General features: G+C 44.9%; 1 protein-coding gene across 8 annotated transcripts in view; it reads right to left on the reverse strand.

The window, feature by feature from the left end:
* Window positions 1-21,415, reverse strand: part of Rarb (retinoic acid receptor beta) — a 648,239-nt gene that overhangs the window by 62,619 nt on the left and 564,205 nt on the right. The gene's annotated exons all lie outside the window — the stretch shown is intronic.

Here is a 21,415-nt window from a genome sequence, read left to right on the forward strand (position 1 = left end):
TAAAAGTCTGGCTTGGGCACAGAGAATTTCTGCCAAAGAAAAAATAACCCTTGGGAATATTGTTTTGTTGCCTTGTAGGGGACATCAATGAACTCTGCATCTAATTTGGCAATCACTTATTCATCCTGCATGTCTGTGTGTCTATATATTCATTTTCTATCTATCTATCTATCTATCTATCTATCTATCTATCTATCTATCTACTTACTTACCTGCCATCTCATCTATCTACATTCCCTCATGTTGTCCTTTCAGCCAGCTTTGCATCTACTCCTCTCATCAATAATTAAAGAAAGTTTTAGTTGATTTTATTTACATGTGTTTTCTGAGTGTGTTGTCATTATTTTTTTAACTTGAGAATACTTTGATAAAATCAGCAATACATCCCAAATTGTGAGAAACACACATGAAATGAAGCAAACTTAAGGCTCAAAAATAAGGGTCTCACATTCCCCCCCCCCACCAGTTACTACCAGACAGCTCTGCAGACATGGTTAATGGAGTGCTGCTTGCACAAATCCACATAAAGAAGTAGTAGGTGATAAACGTTTGCCTGCTAGCTTCGTTCTCTTCTAATTGCCTGATGGAGAACCGCTGCTTTGTGTATAAAAGCGTGGAGCTCTACCCTAGCTGGGGCAGTCAGATTTACAACCACTCTCCACAGCATTCTCTTGAATGCAAGAAGTAAGGAAGTATGTTAAACAGAGCACAGGTCTTCCCATGTGAGCACAACCCTGCCTGCAGTAGGTACCACCGCGGGAGCCTGACTAACAGCTGCCAATGCTCAACCATGAGCCAAGAACGCTCATGGAATACATGTTGCTTAGGATTTTCACACAGGTGCCCTAGGATTCTAGAGTCTAAATAAACACGTTGTAACTGGCATGGCTGGAAATCTGGTTTAAGGCTGCCTTGCCGTCAGTAGCCCAGACACACATTTTCCAAGAAAACATTGTTTATTTTTCTATCTCCGGTGCTACAAGAATGCTCAGAATCTAAAACAGCAGGTTACAAGTGTCCTGGGACCTGAGAATTGTGTGCTTCTGTGTCAGAATACTGCACAGTACCCTTAGTTCTCAGGGGGACCAACTCAACATTAAAAAAAAAAATTATTGCTCCTTGCCCAAGAAGAACATGGTGGAAGGAGATAGATAGTCTCTGTGTGTAAGAGGAACAAAAGAGGCAGGGAGACACAGGTGCCCTTTTCATTTATTAAAAGTTCAACAAATTTTTACTGACTATGGAGTACAGAAAAACAACAGGGTGATATTTAAGGGAAATAAGAGAGAACTAATGAACTTTATACATCACTAATTACCCGTCAGTGTGGCTCAGAAACTAAATAGGACTGCTTGGTTTTCAAGATCAGACTTTGGCAGGGTGTCAGCAAGTCTCAGTTTCAGGAAATCATTCCCAGCATGGCAGAACCCTCACTGACTATGATACATGCTGAGAGGTATTTTGATCTGTGTGTTGGGTAAACAGAGACTGTCTGTGATTCATATGGAGTTTTGTGTCACCCACATCTTTGTCTTCCTTCACTGACATCCTGAGTTGTGGCAGAAACCTTAGCCCCTCTAGCAACCTCAGCTTCTAGGACTGTGTGTGGATGAGGAGGGGGACAGAGGCCCACGCCGCAGATGCTTCAATGTTTTCATATAGGATGACCTCCTGCTTGCTATTTAAGATGGACTTGTTTTTATCTCTGGGCTGCTTGGGAAGCCTGCACCATAAACATAGAAGATCCAGTGAGTAAACGTTCAGATGGAATCTCATGCCCCATGGAGAGTAAACCTGTGGAAGGTGTGGAGCCCTGGGCCACCCCATTCCTTGCTGAGATGACTCTGAGTGAATACCAGGGGCACAGCAGCATTTAAGAATTTTTTTTGAGGAATTCTGAGTTAACTCATATGCCTTATTATCATATAATTCAATATATATATATATATATATATCCATATATGTTAGTCTGACTCAAAATGAAAAGCCTCTTATGATTGGACTTGGTGTAAAAATGGGCTTTAGAAGTTCACATATAATAGTTCTTGAAAGTAGTTGGTAGACACCTATAGAGCAAAGACTAAAGGCTGAATATGAGAAGACCGAAGAGCTGGTTGCATCTGGAGAAAGAGAAAGAGTGTAGCTGGTCTTTGCTACTTGTGGGTTCTTCTTTTTGCCACTCTTTATCCCCCTGCCTTTCATCCCCTAACACTAGATAGAAGAGAAACAAGGATAGAGGGGAGAGAGGAAATATGAAAACTCCTGAATCTAATTTCTTTCCGCTTGTTTCTTCTTTGACATGGATACTAGCAAACCACAACCAATTTGTGACCAACAACCATCAACCCTGCCTCTCAGGGTCCTAGCATTTATATACTCTCTGAAAAATTCCCAGAATTCCAAATGTCACACAATTTCAGAAATTGTCTGTAGTGGGCAAAACCATGCCTCTCCTAGAGCATGAGGCAAATCATAGCTGCTGCAGACAGTCTGTAGTAGACCCATATCCCCATACCTGAGGTTAAAATGAAAACATATTCTTAAAATATTTTCAGAATTATCACTACAGACGAGAGGTCAGACACAGCAAAGAGAGTGCCCTGCCTTGGAGTTAAGCCCTTGCCAGCAGCCTCTTCACTATTCCTGTGCCCTAAGCAAGTTATAGCCTTGTACAGCTGAGCTCTCAGCTCCTTAATCAGGGACTGGAGGATGTCTTCTCTAGCTGCCCAGTCCTGGGTTACAAATGCAACACTGTACCAGTGAGTGAGAACCAGGGATGGCCAAGAAAGAGGTAGTGTCAGAAGACTGAGGAAAGAGACATCTTCCACCTGAGTGGGCAGGAGTGGTTGTTTTCTATACTAGCTAGAAGCTTAAGGGACACCAAGGACTGAATGGCATTTATGGCCACCTCGGAGTCATGAGAAGGTCTCTAGGGAATATCTACAGCTGCCTTAAAGTTGGAACCCTATTGTGGTGCCCCAGGGCTTGTGGCTGAGGACCCAGGTGTTTGACCCCAGGTCTCATATTTGTAAATTCGCTCTCTGCAGACCTCTCAGGGAGCTTCCATGGGTGGCTCATCAACAAAGCCTTTGTTACTGATATACACAAGGGTGCTTCCTCTCTCCTAGCAGCTTTGGTATTTCTTCTTGTACACTTCACTCATTCAAGGGCAGTTAAAGCATTAAGTGATAGCACTATCTGCTTTCAAGGTTACATGGATAACATGAGAATTACTAGACTGTGGCCATGGTCACAGCCCATGGACCCCACAGACATAATGAATTTTTCCATTATGGGGCTTCAGGACCACCAGCCTTTCTGGTACCCACATCTCTCTGCTACTGACAAAAGACAGGCAGAGAGGCTGGCTCCTGTAAGTACAGCAAACACAGTGGTGTCATCACAATGTCCACTGCAGCTTCCTGGAATGAGGACAGTGGATTGGCTGTGGTGAGAGAGAAAGTCAAAGAAACAGCTATTCAACACCTGCAAGGCTGGCATATGCCAGGGCTAAGGGAGACTCTGACACAGTAAACAGTCAGTAAATAACTGTTGAATGAGTGATGACATTCAAGTTATAACCAGGGCCTGTAGGACACTTTCAATTCACACCTCAGTTCATTTAATGTATGTACCCATTAAGTATATTTCTTAAGGTGGTATTACTTGAACTTACAAAGGTGAATCGCTACATTCCTCACAACGAAAAACTTGCAGGTAAGTGAGTGGGAATCAGCTTTGCCAGTGGGGATTTCTGTTGGTGAGTCCTGACTTGTGTGGGTCAACTGACTGCTGTCAGCTATGGTTCTTGTTGGCCATTTCTGGTGTTTTTAAGTCAGCATGACTTCTGTTGAGTGTTTATAATTTTCAATGGACAATCACAGCTTTTATTGATTAGCCATGATTTTACTCACTGTGCATTCTGTTGTCCAGAGAGTGAAAGCTGGCAATACAAAGAACACTCATTTTTGGCTCAAGCACACGTACCAGCATTTCCAACAAGACTCTATAGTGTTTTCTATCTGTCGAGTTCCCAACTGCTCTTACCTCATGTGTATCAAATCTTGCCAGGATCTCCATGAAGGGTGGAAAAGACCAGGGATTCATGGTAGAGCCATGTGGCTCCTTTATTAGCCACAGTAGGGAGTATTCCCAACCTGCTCAGACTATTCCTGTCTCATCTGGGGGCTATGAAAGATCATTGCTCTGACTCACTCATCAGTGCAGAAACTATCTTAAAACAAAAAGTACTTGTCTGGCAGATCTGTGTGAGTTCAAGGCCAGCCTGGTCTACAAAACCAGTCCAGGACAGCCAAGGCTACACGGAGAAACCCTGTCTCGAAAAACCAAAAACCAAACCAAACCAAAACCAAAACCTCAAATATCCTCCAGTACATAAATACCTAAAATTCCAAATTCCCTCAGTGGACTAACAAGCTTGAGCCTGCTTGTTCATGAAGTACACAGAGAGACATGTTCCAGCTCTCTCCCACCACAGTTTGTCATATGATAGCTTGGGACCACCTTCTCTCTTCTAGCACTTCCAAATCTTCCTCAGGCCTTGCGTCACCTCTCAGCTTCCAGACGGTGTCGTGTGAAATGGTACTCACTGTCTTCCACAGAGGCTGATTTTTCAAAAATGGAAAATCAAGTCTACAGGTGTGAGCTGGGTTTTAGTTCAGTGAATTTTCATCCTGATTCCAGCAGTTAAGTGCCTCCGTGGCCTTGTGCTAAGGCCTCAGTTCACTCATGTGCAGAAAAGACTGGAAAAGTTCTTACCAACTTGGATGAGTATTGTCCATCTCAACCACAGCACAATGCCTTCCATGTAACAAGAACTTGGTGAGTGTTCATTCTTGTTATCAGAAAAACCTGTTTCCTTCACGTCCCGTATGGGAGGATTCCCACACACGTTCTGTGGTTAAAATAAAGATTCTCTAATGGGAATCGGCATTCTTATGGGCAAAGCCCTCACAGGTCCACAGCTGTTTGTGTTCACTCACGCACTGATTTAGTAACTGGCGCCAGTCGGCTGCTGAGGACGGCAGAGCTTTGTCACGGCCCTTCCTCAGACTATGCTGTGGGTTGACTATAAAATGTTCCCTATGGATTTTTAGATTTGAACACTGGGTCCCCATCCGGTGATGCCACTTGGAAAGGTTCCGGAACCTTTAGTTAGTGGAGCTGTATGTCACTGGGGCAGGCTTCGGGGTTACACAGCCTGGCCCCACCGGCCCTTCCCTGTATGCTTTTTTAGCACAGATGCAGAGTGAGCAACCTCCTGCCTCAGCGGCCATGGCTTCCCTGCCTGCAGCCACATCTTCCCCACCACATGGACTAAGTGTCTCTGGAGCTATAAGCCGTAACAAACCCTTTCTGGCCTGTTTTTTTCATCTAGGTACCTGTTACTATAACAGAAAAGAACATGGTCTGTAAGAAATTACAAGTGAGCTCTGCCAAAGTCGCCCCTGAGCCGACGAGCACGTCGCACTTGGCCTCAGCTAGAGACAGAGAATCGGCGCGGTAAGAACTTCGGTGGAAGCAAGCCGTGAACAAAGTTGGTGTGGTATTTAGTAGGTCATAATAAAATTCTGGCCGAGGAGATGAAGGCAGTGGGATTTTAAATGAGGTTGAGAGGCCTGTCCACTTGATCTGGGCTCTAGAGAAGGAGTAGGGCGTGAGTAGCAGGTATTTTCCCAGAGGCTCTCTGGGTCAGCAGCACAGGATGGGGCACAGAGTGAATCATGGGAGTGCATTGGAGACAACGGAAGAAAGGGTGGATGTTCAGGCTTCAAAAGGTCTTGAAGGAATGCCATGTATGGAGTAGGGAGACACTGCACTCTCCTTCGCCACAGAAGCCAGGGTCAGAATTATGGCTGGCTAAAACTGCCAAGGGAGCCGGGAGTTCCTGGCTTCACCGTACTGCTGTTTGCTATTGCTATTACTATTTTCATTAAGTAGCTGTCGGGATCTGGGTATCAATTCAGACTTACAATACCAGGGCTGGCCTTTGCTAGGCAAGACCATAGCCAGAAAATCCTTACCCCGAGGTAGTGTTGCCATCACTGCCTTGGGTTTAATTCTCACACACATTTGTTTGTGAGGAGTCACACTGTGCTATTCTGACAGTGAGCTGTGCCTCCCTTTACGCCGTGTGATCAGGCTTAGATGTTTGGGATGTATTACAATGGTTCTAGGGTAGACTCTAAATAAAAACTGTATTTTTCAGAAAGGCAGTTTGGCATCATTTGTACTCACAAAAAAACATTGGGTCAGGAGAATGACTGAAATAGCACGGCGGGACCCTGGGATGGCTCGTTTTAGTTGTTAACTCAATTCAGCCTATAATCTCCTGGCACAAGGGTCTCAATGAGGATTGTCTAGATTAGGCATGTCTGTAGGGGGTTGGGCGATTGTGAACTGAAGTGGGAAGACTAAGGCCACTGTGGGCAACACCATTTCCTAGCCAAGGGGCCTGAGCTAAGTATGGATAGTGTGCTGGGCTCTGACCATACATGCAGCCATTTCTCTGTTCTTTACTGTTGATGTGACATGACTAGATGTTTCATGTTCCTGCTGCCTTGATAAACCTAAAATGATGAACTGTAACTTGAAAATGTCAGCTGAAATAAGCCCTTTATCCCTATGTTCCTTTTTGTCATGATATTCTATCACAGCAACAGAAATGAAGGAGAACAAACCATGTTTGTGCTGAGCTGGGGCCCAGTTGATTTCTGTATCTGTGAGGCTCAAAGGAAAAAAGAAAGAGATCCAGGAACCATATGTGTTTTATCCTGTCATTACAGGGAAAAGATCCCAAGTTCATCTAATGCAAGAGTAGTCAGGTGACCACCAGGTCATGGGCTGCTGAGGGCAGCAGGCAGCAGTTCATATTCCCAGACCCGCCACCGGCAGGGGCTAAGGGTGGGGACTGTGGATAATCTCCTGGCCACCCTGGGAAGCAAGGTTTCAAGACCAGGAAACGTGTTGCCTTAAACAAACAGAAAACACCCTCAGTGAGTGGAAGCCTATTCGTGACAGCCTCTGGGATGCTATTAATAGCAGGCTTGGGGTGAGCAAGTGAACACCTACCCTCCCAGCAGAAAAGACAATGGGCGAGAGGGAGGGAGAAAGCGGAAATAGCCCCAGTGTGATGGCGGAGGTTTCCTCTTGAGGTGGTGGGCACAGGGACTAAGGCAAGGAAAACTCCGAGCCAGGCAGTCTCGTGTTGGGTTGGGACTGCCTATAGCCAGAAGAGGGATCTGGTCCAAGTTCCGCAGAAGGAAGCCCCAGAGGGTGGGGCTCAGGAATGTTTGCTTGTTCCGTTTTTAAATTAGTAGATAGCTCCCTACCAGGACTTGGTGTCAGGCTGGGAATTCTGTAAATGTAAATAGACAGCAATATAAAGTGAATGGAAAGATTAACTCAGAAACACTGTTTCTACATGTAGACTAATCTTTCTGGAAGACCAGATTACAGCATTTTATTTTTTATTCTCTCAGGTGAGGGCCTCCTGAGAGATCAACTTCCCTTAGGTCCAGGAGCCATCATTCTGAGTCCCTTTAATCCCCAGCTAATTAAAACTTGCTGTGCTTGGCTATGAGAAGGTGGCCTCTGCTCTTGGTCAAGGGCCTGGGCATGCACCAGGGACAGTAAAGGCCCACACTTGCAGAGTCTCAGCATCCAGGAAGACCACAGAGCTAATTCCTAAGCTCACAATGAAATTTACTATAGAGCAACAGGATCCTGTGAAGAAAGGCTGCTGGGTAATTCATACAAAAAAACCTATGGTCAGTAGAAATGACCCAATTGGATCAAATATTTTAATTTAGATAATAAAATATTTTCCTCAAAATATGACATTGGCTAAAATAATACTTATAGATGATGAAGACTCAGGAAGTTCAACGATCACAATCCTGTTCTAGTGGACAGATAGTGATCCTCTAAATTTGGGCCTACTGGTTAAAATGGCCACTCTTTAAAGGTGGGTGAGTGGCAAGCATGTGGTCTCACAGGGCCTGCACAGGCTCATGCTACAGAATGTGTTTAGAGAGACAAGACTTTCCGGTATGTTCTGGGCATTTCGCTTTCTTGAGCCCATGGGGTCTGGGAGTCACGGGGCTCCTTTTCTTGACCTTAAGGCTGTTAAAAGACTCTGGATTAGACATTATTAAGTAGCTCCCACAGTCACACTGACTCCCTTGGATTCCCTTGAGATGCCTTGAGAAATTCCACTACCTCAGAGAGAGTCAGAAAGGCAAAGCTTGCAAAGGTTATTTGATCAGCTTTTACCTTGGGCTTTATTTCCTGCCTGGGGGGCTCTGGGAGGCCAGAGCAGGGGAAGGAACAGGCACATTAAGAACTTTTCCATAGTTGCATACAGTTTTCTTCCCAAGGCTGGGATAATGAGGTGAAACTCCAGGAGGGACCAGAGCTTGCTTGGTGACCGCTGGATGTCCTGCCCATACTTGAGATCCACCCTAATTCAGAACACACTTAAAAGCATGTCAAGGACATGGGGTAGGAATGCAAACGGGCTATCTTGAGAACTCTCATGCAGAAGGTACATGTTCTGTGGACGGCACCTGGGGACACACTCAGTGCTTGTTGAGAGTTCGAAGATGTAGAAGGTAATCTATAGCAGCAAGGGTAAAGTACCTTCTAAAGTGAAAGAATTCATTGGGCCCACACAGTGCTCTTTAATTCTGGGCTGGAGAATTTAAACCAAGCAAAACCAGCTGATTTCTAGATTATGTGGGTCAGTTATTGGTAACTATGCATACCAATTTATTATCAGGGTTACATTAGATAGAACAGGGCAAGAAGCCAATGAGTTTGAAGCTTTTAACTCTCAACTGAGAAAATGTGCCACAATAGCTTTTTAGCTAAAGCCCAGCATCGAACAGGCCCCACCACTCTGAGCATCGGTCATAAAGATCATCTGCACCTAAATTAAAGGTTCCCATCTGGCCTGGGAAAGAGTGGGGGAAACGTTAGTAGAAAGAAATAGCGTCAAACTGCACTTTAAAATACTCCAAAACTCTTTGCCAAAGACCATGACTTTTAAAATCCGAAAGTCTGGTATGCAGTGTATACCATTAACACAGGCAGGGCTCAGCTCTGTCATAACACTCTCAATGATACTGAACATTGCCATGGCAACATCACACAGCTCATCATTCAGAACCCTTTCACAGATAGCAATAATTATGATGGACTTACAATGTTTTATAACATTAAAGACCTAAATCAGTAGAAAAAAAAAATGACTATCCACAATTTGATAGGCTGTTTTCCCTCTCGGCTTAAGCAGATTGAATTTTCAAGGCCAGTTTGGAGTCTTCCTGGTAGAATTTTTCTCCCTGACTTTATACATGGTTCCATGCTAAAACTGAAGAGGAAAGGGAAAAAGTCTGAGGCAATGTGAGGGCCAGAAAAGGGAGGGAACTTAGGCACTCATATTTATGCTTTTCAAAGCCCAGCAAGTGGAAAATAACGGGGACCTCTGCTCGGGGAGTAGAGTCTCACCACAATTATCTAGAAAATACTACCTGAGACACAGCTTCTAAAATAGAGACCCTCCCTGTATGGAACAGGCATGTTGATACCAGGCAACACTCTGCCAAGAGAAGGCACCATCCCAGGTCATGGCCACAAACATGGAGGCACCCAGTGAGAGGTGCCATTGCCTGCCCCTGGCAGCTTCGAGGGCTTTTGGCAGTGTGACACTTGTCTAGGCCAGGCACATCCAGGGAGTTCTCTCTGTACTGCATCTTTGAGATCTGTGGACTCTACAGTCAAAGTCCTTCCCTGCCTTGTTCTGTGCATCACACACACTCCTGCTCCAGCAGAGGGGAGCGGCAGACTCTCACAAAACCATGACCTTTACTGTGTGCCCTTCCCTCAAGTGTGATGTGGCTTGTTCAGATCTGTAACCCGACACACACAGCTACAGTGAAAGGCTTGTGCCTCAACCCTCAGAACTGACATAAATGTGTAAGAGGACTAGACATATCTGCAAAGGACACTCTAGTTGGAAATTCAGTATTCATTGGATCAAGCTATTCTCCAAATTGTAATACCACCAATTTGGTTGTCTTCATTCATCTGATACTAATTCATATGTGCTTTGAAATAAAAAATCATGATCAGATCCTTAAAAAAACAAAACAAAACAAAACATGACCTTGTTCCCAGCCATCAACACAGCTTATTAGAAATCCCACAACAGGACAACACCCTGTGTACAACTTTCCCCAAAACAGTTCACCTTTGCAGGCAGGCTTGTATTCTCTCATTTGAGGAGAGAGTGCCTGAAACTCTAACATTGCTATAGGAAAGGCATAGAAATAGAATCTAAACCCAATGAATGAGTAACTACTAAAGTTCTTTTCTTCTTCCTCTTTTTTTAATTTTTGTTTTTAGGTTAGCATAGAAAGCTGTGAGTCTCATTATAGCAGCTCATGTAACTGTGTTATTATACCTTGTTCTTGATTGGTCCCCTATCTCACTTCCTCTCCCCTGGAACATTCTTAGTATAAGGAAAAAGACAAGGAAGTGATATTTTCAGCAGCAAGGCTCCCATATCATAAATTCAGGCAGAAGTGCTAATTTACTGATTTATTCCAAATCCCCTTCTCTCTCCTCAAATTAGCAAAGAGATGGGCTGGAATTTCACCCACAGGCTCCCCATTCTTGATCTTTAACATTAAAACAGCTACATTATGTCAGCACGAGGCCAAGATTTGAGATCAAATAGGTCCCCAATGCAAAGGGAAAGTTCTTTTAAACACCGTGAACTTGCCTGCAATTAGCACATTCAGAGCCGCCCCCTAAGCACCTGCTACGGAAAAGTACACTTGTGGAGCTCCTGTTGTTTCCAAGACCTTCAATTTACATGTACGGATCCTACTCCAGTAAGAGAGAATTTAGCAGAATACACAGAATTAATTTTTAAGTGTGCTTTCCTGCTTTCTGTTCTGTCCAATTCTTGCTGATACAGAGCGGATGACTCTCACCACATCAGAGGCAGAACAGCCCTGGCCATGAAAGAGGCACCTGCCAGTGAGTCAGATGGCTCTCTAGCTCTCAATTAAAGGCCACCTAATGGATGTAGGGGGAGCTATTTTATTTTCCCTGACAGAGCCCTTAGTTTTAAACTCTCAGCTTCATTTTCAAAAATTGCTGCCTTTAGACAGAAGGAACATCCATCTTTTTTGAAAAGCTGCACATTCCTGCATCTCCCACATCAAAACTGCATATCCTTTGCAGTCTGGCTGCACAGAGCTTCCTGTGGTCTAGAGTGGGCTTATTAGAAGATGGTAGTCCCTGGTGTTAGAGCTTGCTCTAAGGATGCTGAGTCCCTGCTCCTGGGTAGGAAGGCTCAACCAGTTTTGGGTGCTTTGCCCTAGCTTTGCTCTCTTGAAATAATGGGCTCAGGGAACCATATTCACTTTTCTAATGGTTTCCAGAAGGGCAAAGGAGATAACGTGGAAGGGATGGGTTTCTTTTGAGCCCTGGGTCCAAACACACTAGGGTATCTGAACCATATGCCTATTGTGGAATTTGGGGATTATTTTCCTTAGATCAAACAGGATAGAACATTTCTTTGGACGTGGTTGGCCTTCTTCCTTGGAACACACATATTCTCAGCAAAGATATTTCTATCCAGTTTTCTCCAATGAGTAATTAGGAGAGGTTCACACGCAGGTGTAGGAAAAAAAGAGCTAGGCTCCATAAATCACAAATGAACCACATGAACCAGCAGAGGACTTTGCAGCCTTCTGAAAACAGCTTAGCCAAGAAGCAGTTTCCAGACTTGAGGGAATGTTGAGGGGGCGAATGTCCTGCTGCCAGTGGGAGGTTTTGAAGCTGGATTGACCCCTGCAGGCTGGATAAGTGCACCCTTAAGGGAGAGAGGCAGCTAGTCTGAGTTGCCCTTGGTCTGCTCTGGCAGCCCAGGTCTTACCCTGATTCCTATTGGTTTTCAATATCCCCTGGGGTAATGTGGTAAGGACAAGAGATGGCTTCTGGGGGCCTAAGAGGACTGCACAGGACACCCTGGCCAGCCTCAAAGAGCACATGACAGTGTCAGGCAGTCACACAAAAGGTAGGTTTCCACCTTTCCAGGAAAAGGGAATCCACATGCAGGAGTCCTCTGAAGGAGGCTTGAACTAATTTGTAATTTTAAATTTCCAAATGGCTTTTATGAGCTGGCCTGCCCAAAGCATTTCCTTTAATTTTTAATTTTTATCTGCACAGTGCTCCAAAACCGCCCCAATGTGAGTTCTCTCCGCCCATCTTGTTATCTTAATGGGGGAAGGGAAGAGTGTCCTGCTGGTCATTCCACCTTAGGTGTTCTCATTTAACAGACTAGAAGAAAAAAATAACACCCAGACATAAATTATTTACAACCCATTGTATCTGTGTGTATTCCGAATTCATTAACAACTGGTAAGGGACGAAGATTATTTTCACTTTTAGTTGTGTTAGTATCTTGTCTGTTTTCCTGAAAGTAGAAATGGAGGAGGCTGAGGCAGGAAGGCTGGGGAACTAACTGCAACACAGCATTAGGAAGAAGCACAGAGATGCTATTCGTGCTTGCCATGTAGCTGTCACGGCATCTGCGTGTCTGAGAGCAGGGCTGCCTGTCCTCATAGAAGTAGAGATAAGCCTGACAGGATGGCTTCCACCTGTCCTCTGTAACTCAGAAATCTGGGCAGGAGAAATGCTGTGAGTTACAAGCCCTACTAGATTAATGAAGGACATGATTCTTCCATCCATCTAGACACAAAAGAGCCATAGTATGTGAACAAGAAAGACCTCACTCAGAACCCCCCACTTCCCTCCAAAACTCAGTCATGTCATAGAGAGATAATCAAAGGGGAGCAACTAAATATATATGGATACACACACACACGCACACACACACATTTATACTATAGTCACACATATAATACAATTCCTAATCTGACCAGAAACTTGATGAACTAAGGCCAGCCACAGAACACAGGACTCACCCTGGAAAGTCAGGGTTTAGTCTAGTCTCCTCTCCGCTGGAAACCTCCGAGACTGTCACCCAGAAAGGCACAAGTGCATTGGATGTTTCTGTTACTAAATTTGAAGGAAGTCTTCAGAATCTAGCGACCCAGGAATTTGCACAGGTGAGCCTAAGGTCAGTGGCAGGTGTGCATGCATGGGCAGTGCTCAGGCAGTGGTCTGCATGTCATTCAGTATAGGGAATGTTCGTCCCAGATCAGATCCAGGACCACACTTGGCTTCCAGTAGATGTCGCCTATGGAGCTGGGTGCATAAGCCCAGCTGCCATGCAGTCCAAGCAGCTGAGGAGCGAAAGCACTCCATGGGGTCCACAGGCTGGGGACCACATCAACCTCTGCCAACAAACCCTCATACAAAGTGCTCAGCTGCTCTTTCAGCCCCAGTCTGAATCCCTCAATCCCTCAAACCACCTCCTACGACCAATGTTTGAGATCTCCACATGCCTGAATGGGAGGAACCTCATTGCTATACATTCTGTAGGATCTTGTTAGTCAGGCAAGCAAAGAGCTGCAGAGAGCACCAAATGTCCCAAATACTGCAGACTTTTGTATTGAGTCAAAACCCAGCCAACCGACATTGATAAGAAGACACCAAAATAAGCTACATCTTATGTGATATTTATGAGTTTCATTTCCACTCTGTCAAATGTAATTCGTGGCATCCCACTTCAGAGAAGGACGGCACCAGCCACTACTTCGTTCTCCCCTCTGAAGCCCACCTCCCAACTAGTGTGAGCTTCCAGCTACTGAACTAGTGACCTCTTTAGCCACTGCCTTCTGCCTCAACACAGCCTCACATCACCTCAAGCGACCACGTGTGAGAAGCCACAGCCAGAGCTTTTCCGCATGTGTTCTGATGGGGATGAGGACAAGTGATGAGCTCTTTCCCATCTGGTTCTTTTAATAAAAGGGAAAATAAATGGAAATGAAAAGTATACAATTAAAAAATTACATTTTACTTCCTTTTGCTAATGCCTGTAAGATGATTTTTTTTTTTTTTTGGCTTGGCTTGGCAGGGACTCCAGATGGGTCGTGTAATGAAAATAACTTAATATGTGGGACCTGGGGTTCACAGAAACATATTTTTTCCAGTCAGACGGTAGCAGGCCAGCTCACGTTGTTTAATGTAGAACGCTGGCACCTGCTGCCGCATGTCTTTTCTCACTGAACATTGGCCTTTGACCCTGACATCAATGTGGCCAGACCTCGAGCCACTGGACCTAGAAGCTGTCACAGTTTGCCATGGGCTGGCACCAACTGCAGGCACCCCAAAAGGCAAGACCCCAGCTGCTCACCCTCTTCTCCTTCTGGGCCTCAGAATTTATACCACCAATTAAGGCCAGAACAAGTGCCCCGTTTGACCTCCTAGGAGCAAGAATTAATTAAGCACAGTATTTCTTAGTAAGGAATGACATTTCCCCAAATGAGTTAACCAAGGTAGCGGTGCTGCTGACATGGCTGTTACAGGCGGGACTCCTAATTGTGAATGCAAGTAGAACATTCCAAGGACACTGGTTAGTTTATGCTTTTAATTTGACAATAAAAGAAAACAAGTTTTACTTTTATTTTTATTTTGAGGGCAAAGAGGATGCTTTGAGTGTGTATAATATGGGAGGCACAAAATTCTACACATTAGTAATATCATATCACTTCTTTTACTTATTAGCAACACAAAAGAAGGAAGCTGGGGCTCACATTTACCACCTGTCCAGCTTTCAAAAGCAAGGAGTTCACTAGAAAAATACTTACCCCAGATTCTTATGGTCCCATAAATTATATAATTGAGGTGAAAACAAAGCCAAAACAGGCTGAAGTTTCCATTTTGCTCATTACATGATGATTGGTAGTCTAATCCAGGTTGCGGCAGGATTCTTTCTCTTTTTCTTTTTAAAATTATAATCTCCTTCTGAAATATTCACTCTGTGGTAAGGGAGCAGCCACATACAACACACAGATGCGCGCACTTGTGTGTGTATGTGTGTATGCCTGTGTGTGTGTGAGATAGCTAGCTAGCTAGAGAGAGACAGACAGACAGACAGAGACAGAGACAGGCCTGTGGGTGTCTCATGGAGACCAGAGGATATTATTTACCCTGAAGCTACATTCATAGGGCTTGTGAGCTGCCCAACATGGGTGCTAGGAACCAAACTGTCACCACCCAGAACAACATTAGTCACTCTTAAGGACTGGGCCATTTCTCCAGCCTGGAAAGCCCATGTTTATACTCAAGTGTGAACTGAAGATAACTTTATGCATATTGTACATTAATAAAATTTTCCACATTTAAGATGTAAAAGCAAACAAAAACTTCTCCCTTAATGGTATAAAACACAGTGGGATGCAAGATCCATCCCATGTCCCCTTGTCCGACAACCTCTCATAAAACATGTTTATTAAGCCATCAGTGAAGATGGGAAAGGCCTGCCTCTTGAGCACGCCCACGCACTGCACACTGTCCACAGCCTGCTCTCTTGGTAGGATACAGAGAAACGTGACACTGACTTGTCTCCTCAGAGCTCTCAATGTGGAGTGAAGAAAGGCCTCAGCCTGGAAGCACTGTCATGGTGGGAGAGAGACCTTCCCTGCCTGTCTCATCCAGGAAATTTCCAGTCTGAGTTAGAAACCTCATCCTCTTTCCTTGAAGGCACACAGCCAGCCCCATCCTGTAAATCCCCACAGCCTACTTGCCAATTAATGTATTTAACTCTAAGGAGCAGGCGCTTTTTAATTTAGCTCATCCATCACCAATAGAACATTTTGGTAGAAAATATTAGAATTTCCAAATAATTTTATAGCTCTGTAAATTGCCAACATACCATCTGCAATTGAATTAACATTTATAACCAAACTGAAATAATAAATAAAGCAAATTATGCTGCAAATATTCGCAAGTGCCCAATATGCACTTGAGAATGATAATTAGCATTTTATAATCACGCTTCATTTTCTTTATCCAACTCCCTGTCACATTAATGATAAAATATTTTAAACTGTGCTCTATCTAAGAGCCACACAGTCTCTAGATAAGCCATTAACTAATGCAGAGAAGGAGAAAGGCCACTGCTCATTCCATAGAGTTTGCCTCCCAGTCTTGGCTTTGCTTATCTCTAGGTTTTGGGTCCTAGTTTGCCTTGCTAACTAGAGATATAAAAGGTTGATGCCTGATTATGTCTTCTAAACCTATAGCTCGATGGGGTTGCCTTATGTCCTCCTGTGAGCAGTACCATTACATAACACAGTCTACTAAGATAAGACATTCCACTCTAGAGTGCAGCTTATTCAGACTTTGAAGGTTATAAAAGAAGGCCTATTAAGATTCAGAAAGTAATCAGCTAAAACTTCTCAAAAAGTCCCTGAAAGTAGATTCACAAACCCGCTCCCTAACTAAGGTGGTATAAGCAGTAAGGACTGCAGAGACACAGACAAGTCAGGCAATCTGGAAGAGAGAGAAGGAGAAAGAAGAAGGCTGGTGGTTCTGCAATTACTATTTGCTGGTTTGTTGGACTGCTGAATAGCCTGACAACTGAGTTTGGTATTTTCCCAAAGAACCCAATGACCCTAATCAGTTGGAAGTAATAAAAAAGAACCCTGTCTCTTCTTCCCATTAACCTTCTTTCTCTTCTACCTAGTGTTGGGGTGTTAGATGGTATTAGGAGGGACAAAGGGTGGAGTAGGGAGATACAGGCATAAAAGAACCCTATTAAAACAAGATTTAAAAATAGTGCCCAAAAGCCCTATTGCAGGATATTTGATCATGCTGTGAACCCTAAGATTATGTTATTTACTGGACAAAACCTGTTTCTAGTTGTAGTGTGGCTCAGCTCTAGCACACAACTTTAATCCAAGAGCTTTCTGCTTTAGTATTGTAAACAGGATTAAATAAACTTAACTCTAGGTCAAGAGTCAGAGCAAGCAACCAGTTAACAGGAGTGAACATGGGAAAAAACCATGGAGAGTAAAAGGAAGTCAAGAGCACAGAGAGACATGCAGGAAGTAGAAGGGAGGGACACTCAGTCTGAGGGCTTTTTTTGTGGGGTGGAGATGGCGTGGGGAAGGAGGTTCCTTTTTCCTCTTGGAACTTCAGCTGAGGAGGAAGGTCAGCTAGGTGCTTTCTTTGCCTCTTTGAGCTAGCAGGCTTTCACCCTAGCATACAGCTCCTGAGACTTTCTTTATTGGTAAAATAGAAGGGTTGAGATTTTGTTGAAAACAGCTGGTTCACGATGTTGGAGTCTGGTGGTATTGTGGATCAGTTAATCAGTCTCATGGTGGTCTATTAGCAGTTTCCTACTTGGAGTGAAAAGATTTCACCACAAAATGTTACACAACAAAGATGAAAAGAAATACGGTTTAAAGATGTATCATACTTGTTCTGGCTAGCTTTAAGTCAATTTGGCATAACCTATAGTCATCTGAGAGGAGAAAACTTCAACCGATTAAGAGGCCAAATCAAGGAAAGCTGTGGGTTGTTGACAGTAGTGTTACAGGGTTTCAGAGGGCGGTCTCAGCCTCTGTCCATTGCTCATCAATGTGTGGGTGTGAGGAGCAGTCACTGGAAGAAGGCACACGGAGAGGACTCGGTGGGCTGCTGTGTGCCCTGCTCACAGTCCCTCCAGCTCCTGGAGGTGCCCCGGTGACACATTCCAGTGGTTATGGGCTTGTGTCTTGTGGCTAGGTAGCCACTACTTCTACAGCTTGCTGCGTCATCTCTGAAAAGTCACAGTCTCCTCGATGCCTTGCTCAAACTTTATTTTCAGATAAAGTAACATTTAAAAGAAATTTAAAATAAGCGCTATTGTCTCTTTCTTCATAGTTGTAAAGGTTAAATGATCTGATACATGTCAAGAGCCTAAAATAGAACCTGGCACATAAGAATTGATTAAAAAATAAAAAGCTAATAACACTCATTAGACAGAAGCTTCTACTGGGCGAAGGAACCTGCAAAAGAGGGAAACGAAATGGGAACGAGAGCCAGGTGAGGCCAAGACTGCAAGCAGGCTGGATGCAGGTGGAGAGAAGAAGAAAATGCCCAGAAGACACTGTAATGGGAGAAATGGCGTACTGCTAGAACCTTGCATCCACAGTCTCTGCTCCTCACCCAGGGCTGATGGACAATGGAGGACAGGCGCCACGCTACACTACAGGGTCTTGCTAGCCTTCAGTTCTGGCACGGACTCTCAAAGTGGCTCAGACTGCAGAAAAGAAGTTCCAGATGGAGTCCTTTGACTCACACCTCCCAGCATCTGCCCAGAGGCCTGCAAAGTGCTGACTGCTGAGTTGAGTAACAGACTGAACTTTGCGCTCATACAGAGCTGGGGCGCACAGTTTTGGACAAGCTTTTGAATCCGGTTCCAACCCTATAAAAGCAGTAGACTTTGACAATGACCTGACCACAAGATGTTCTTTCAAAGTGTTTTGTCACTTGCTGTATAAGCCCTGTGCTTGGGGTATTGAAGTTTTTCGAGGACCAGACAACACCTTGGCAAAGTCACACATACGTAGAGAACCTTTCAGTGTGGCCCCTCATTCCCACCAGGCAGCAGCTCTGTCATGGTGGTCCCAGGTCTGTGGATGTGGCTCAATAGGAGAACGCTCGCCAGCATGCTCAAGGCTCAGCGCTCCAGGGAACAGACACTGCCCTGAACCTACGGAGCCTCTCACCACCCGGGACACTTAGACACATCCCAGATTCCTCGGAAAGCAAAACTCCCATTTCCAGAACGTCCTGTCTCACAAAATGGAGCCTGCGTGAAGCACAGAAAGCAAATACAGTGAAGCTGTTGTGGGTGGTGGCTGTTAGGAGGCTGACTTAAATTCATTTCCCAGGCTCTAGTAATGGATACATGTGGACCTGGAGAAGCAGGGGGAAGTCAGTCTCTCACTACCATGGGGCTGCGATTTTAAAAGTGTCCCAGAGGAGGGATGAACACAGAGCAGGACTGATGTGACTGCCCCTCTCACGCTCAGTGGTCAGTCAGCGCTGACGTGACCGTGCTGCGCATGCTCAGTGTCAGCACTGCCGCTACCTGTAGGGTTCACGCTCAGTGCAGAGCTGACCTCCTTTGCAAGGAGACGTAACAGAGACTGTCAGGTGGAAACTTCATGGAATGCTTGCACCAGGTAGGTGACATGGAAGATCCTAGGACCCCACAGCTCTGTTGAAACAAGTGACAGTTGAAGGCCACCAAAACCATGACCGTCATTCTGTGAATTTCCTGAAAATGCAGTGAAATCCAATACCTTAAGAAGTTCAGTGCCATGTATATGAAAGGACTTTTACAAAATCCAGCATGTTTAAAATACACGCCTGGTCTGAGGTTATACTTTTAAATAGGAACTAAATGTCATTCAGGGCTTTAATCTGATTTGAAATGCAGAAAAGAGAAATAGGTTTCGTTCAGAGACAGCAAGGGTCACATAATCCCATAAACAGCAAGGTCCGTATTTCAGAGCAGCAACAGAATAGGCTCTTGTTCTCTAACCTGGCATGCCAGGCCAGACACAGAGAGCATGCCCAGCCAGCTGGTCTCAATGAGGCTGCCCACTGTCAATGCGTGGAGTGTTTCTCACTGCCCTTCCCTTGACATGATGTACTTCACAGAAATTCACAGCCAAGCTCAAAGAGGAAAGAACAAGACGGCATGTTAAAAACGGCCCACCTTGGGAATGTCTACGGAATTTCTGCAAGGTTTGGGTGCCCTTCCTTTGTGTAATTAAAAGCCCACAGACAAATTCCAATCTGAAGCCAAAGAGTTTGGGTTGAAGACCTGTGGGGCTCACACCCCGCCAAGCACAGCAGGGAGCTGAGCAGCACTCTGCCTGCAGGGCATTGTGGGAACACAAAGAGGGTCTGCTGCCCAAAATCATCAAGCCAACCAAGGTGTCCCGAGGTAGGAGCACGTTTTCCCCAACTTTCCTGTGTTACTTCAGACAGCCTGTTAGAGGCCAGAACAGAGACCACTCAGATCACGCCCATCTGCAGCTGTCTCCCTCTCCTTTCTAATAGCTGGTTCTGCACAAGCCCCAGAATAACAGGCTCCGAGCTCTCAGGGGCTACTAGCAGGTACACACTAACTAAAGAAGCCCCTGCCCCCTACACCCCCAACATCTTCAAGTCACACCTTCTTTCCTTGAAACCCAAAAGCCTCTCTTCTCCTCTTGCTGCTGTCAGAGACAGCCTGAAAATAAGCATGCAGTATAGACCAGAACGTGCCTTCCTCTAAACCCATAAGAAAGAGAGCCCTCCCCGAACCCTGCTCAGAGTCCCTGCCATCCATCTGTCTGTTTATGTTCAGAGCTGATAACTCTCCTAAGAAAGAAGAGCTGCCCAAGTGGAAAATCTGCCTCACTTCCACCCTGCATCTGAAATCCAAGACCTTTCAGGTAAGAGTGGGAACCTCTGTGCCTCAGGCTGCATCAGTTCTCACCTACGATTACAGTTGAGCCACAAGCCCTGGTGATGAGCAAAGGTGTGTATTTGTCTTACAGTAGTTTTGTAAGGACCAGCTACCTACTTTATTTGGCATTGAATTTAGGAAAAAAAAAAAATCCCAGTTTGCAGCAGCTTGGGGTTTCCAAAGATGGCCAAGATGCGCTTGCCCATGCCAGGCGCTCTATCAGACACACACTGCTAGGCAGGCCAAACTCAAGGCCTTCTTGGGCTATAGATACATCCAAGGCCAGCTGGTGCTACTTGGCAAGAACCCGTTTTGAAATAAGTAAAAAGAGGGTTGGTGGATTGGCTCAAGAGCACAGTGCTTGCCTAGCATGTACAAAGCCCTGGATTCAATCCCCACTAGTGTAAAACCAAATAAAAATGACAATCTAAAGTGTCCCTGGTGCCAGCCGGAGGATCCTCTGAGCCTCTCTTCCTCAAGTCTGGAAGGGTTACTGAGTCCCTTAGCCAAATGAAGTGGACAAAAGAAACACTAAGAAATGAAACGACTCGTGGCTTCCACTGAAGGGCTCCACAACATTCCAGCTTCAGCCCTGTGGGCTGTCTGTAATGTTTGACCCTGGAGCTGCCATCACATCTCTGAAGGCACTTGCTGCCCATTCTAGAATAGCTCTAGCTGAGAATGTTTTGAATAGGAAACATCAGCTACCAGCCCTAAATAAAAGCATCTTCGTGCGATCCGCCCTGCCAGGTGACGAGTCATTCCAGCTGCTTTGGCTCAGTAACAGTGGCTCAAGACTCAAGGAGGCAGAAGAAGTTATTGAAAAACAGAGATCTGTTATGAGCATCATTTTGGGTGTAGCACAATGCATTTTCCTAAATTTATCTCATGAGCCATGCTCCAGGAACTTGTAAAGATGCTCGTAGAAAGAATGATATGAGAGAGGACACAGCAAGGGAA

Source organism: Meriones unguiculatus, chromosome 9, assembly GCF_030254825.1.
Source record: "Meriones unguiculatus strain TT.TT164.6M chromosome 9, Bangor_MerUng_6.1, whole genome shotgun sequence".
NCBI lineage: Eukaryota > Metazoa > Chordata > Mammalia > Rodentia > Muridae > Meriones > Meriones unguiculatus.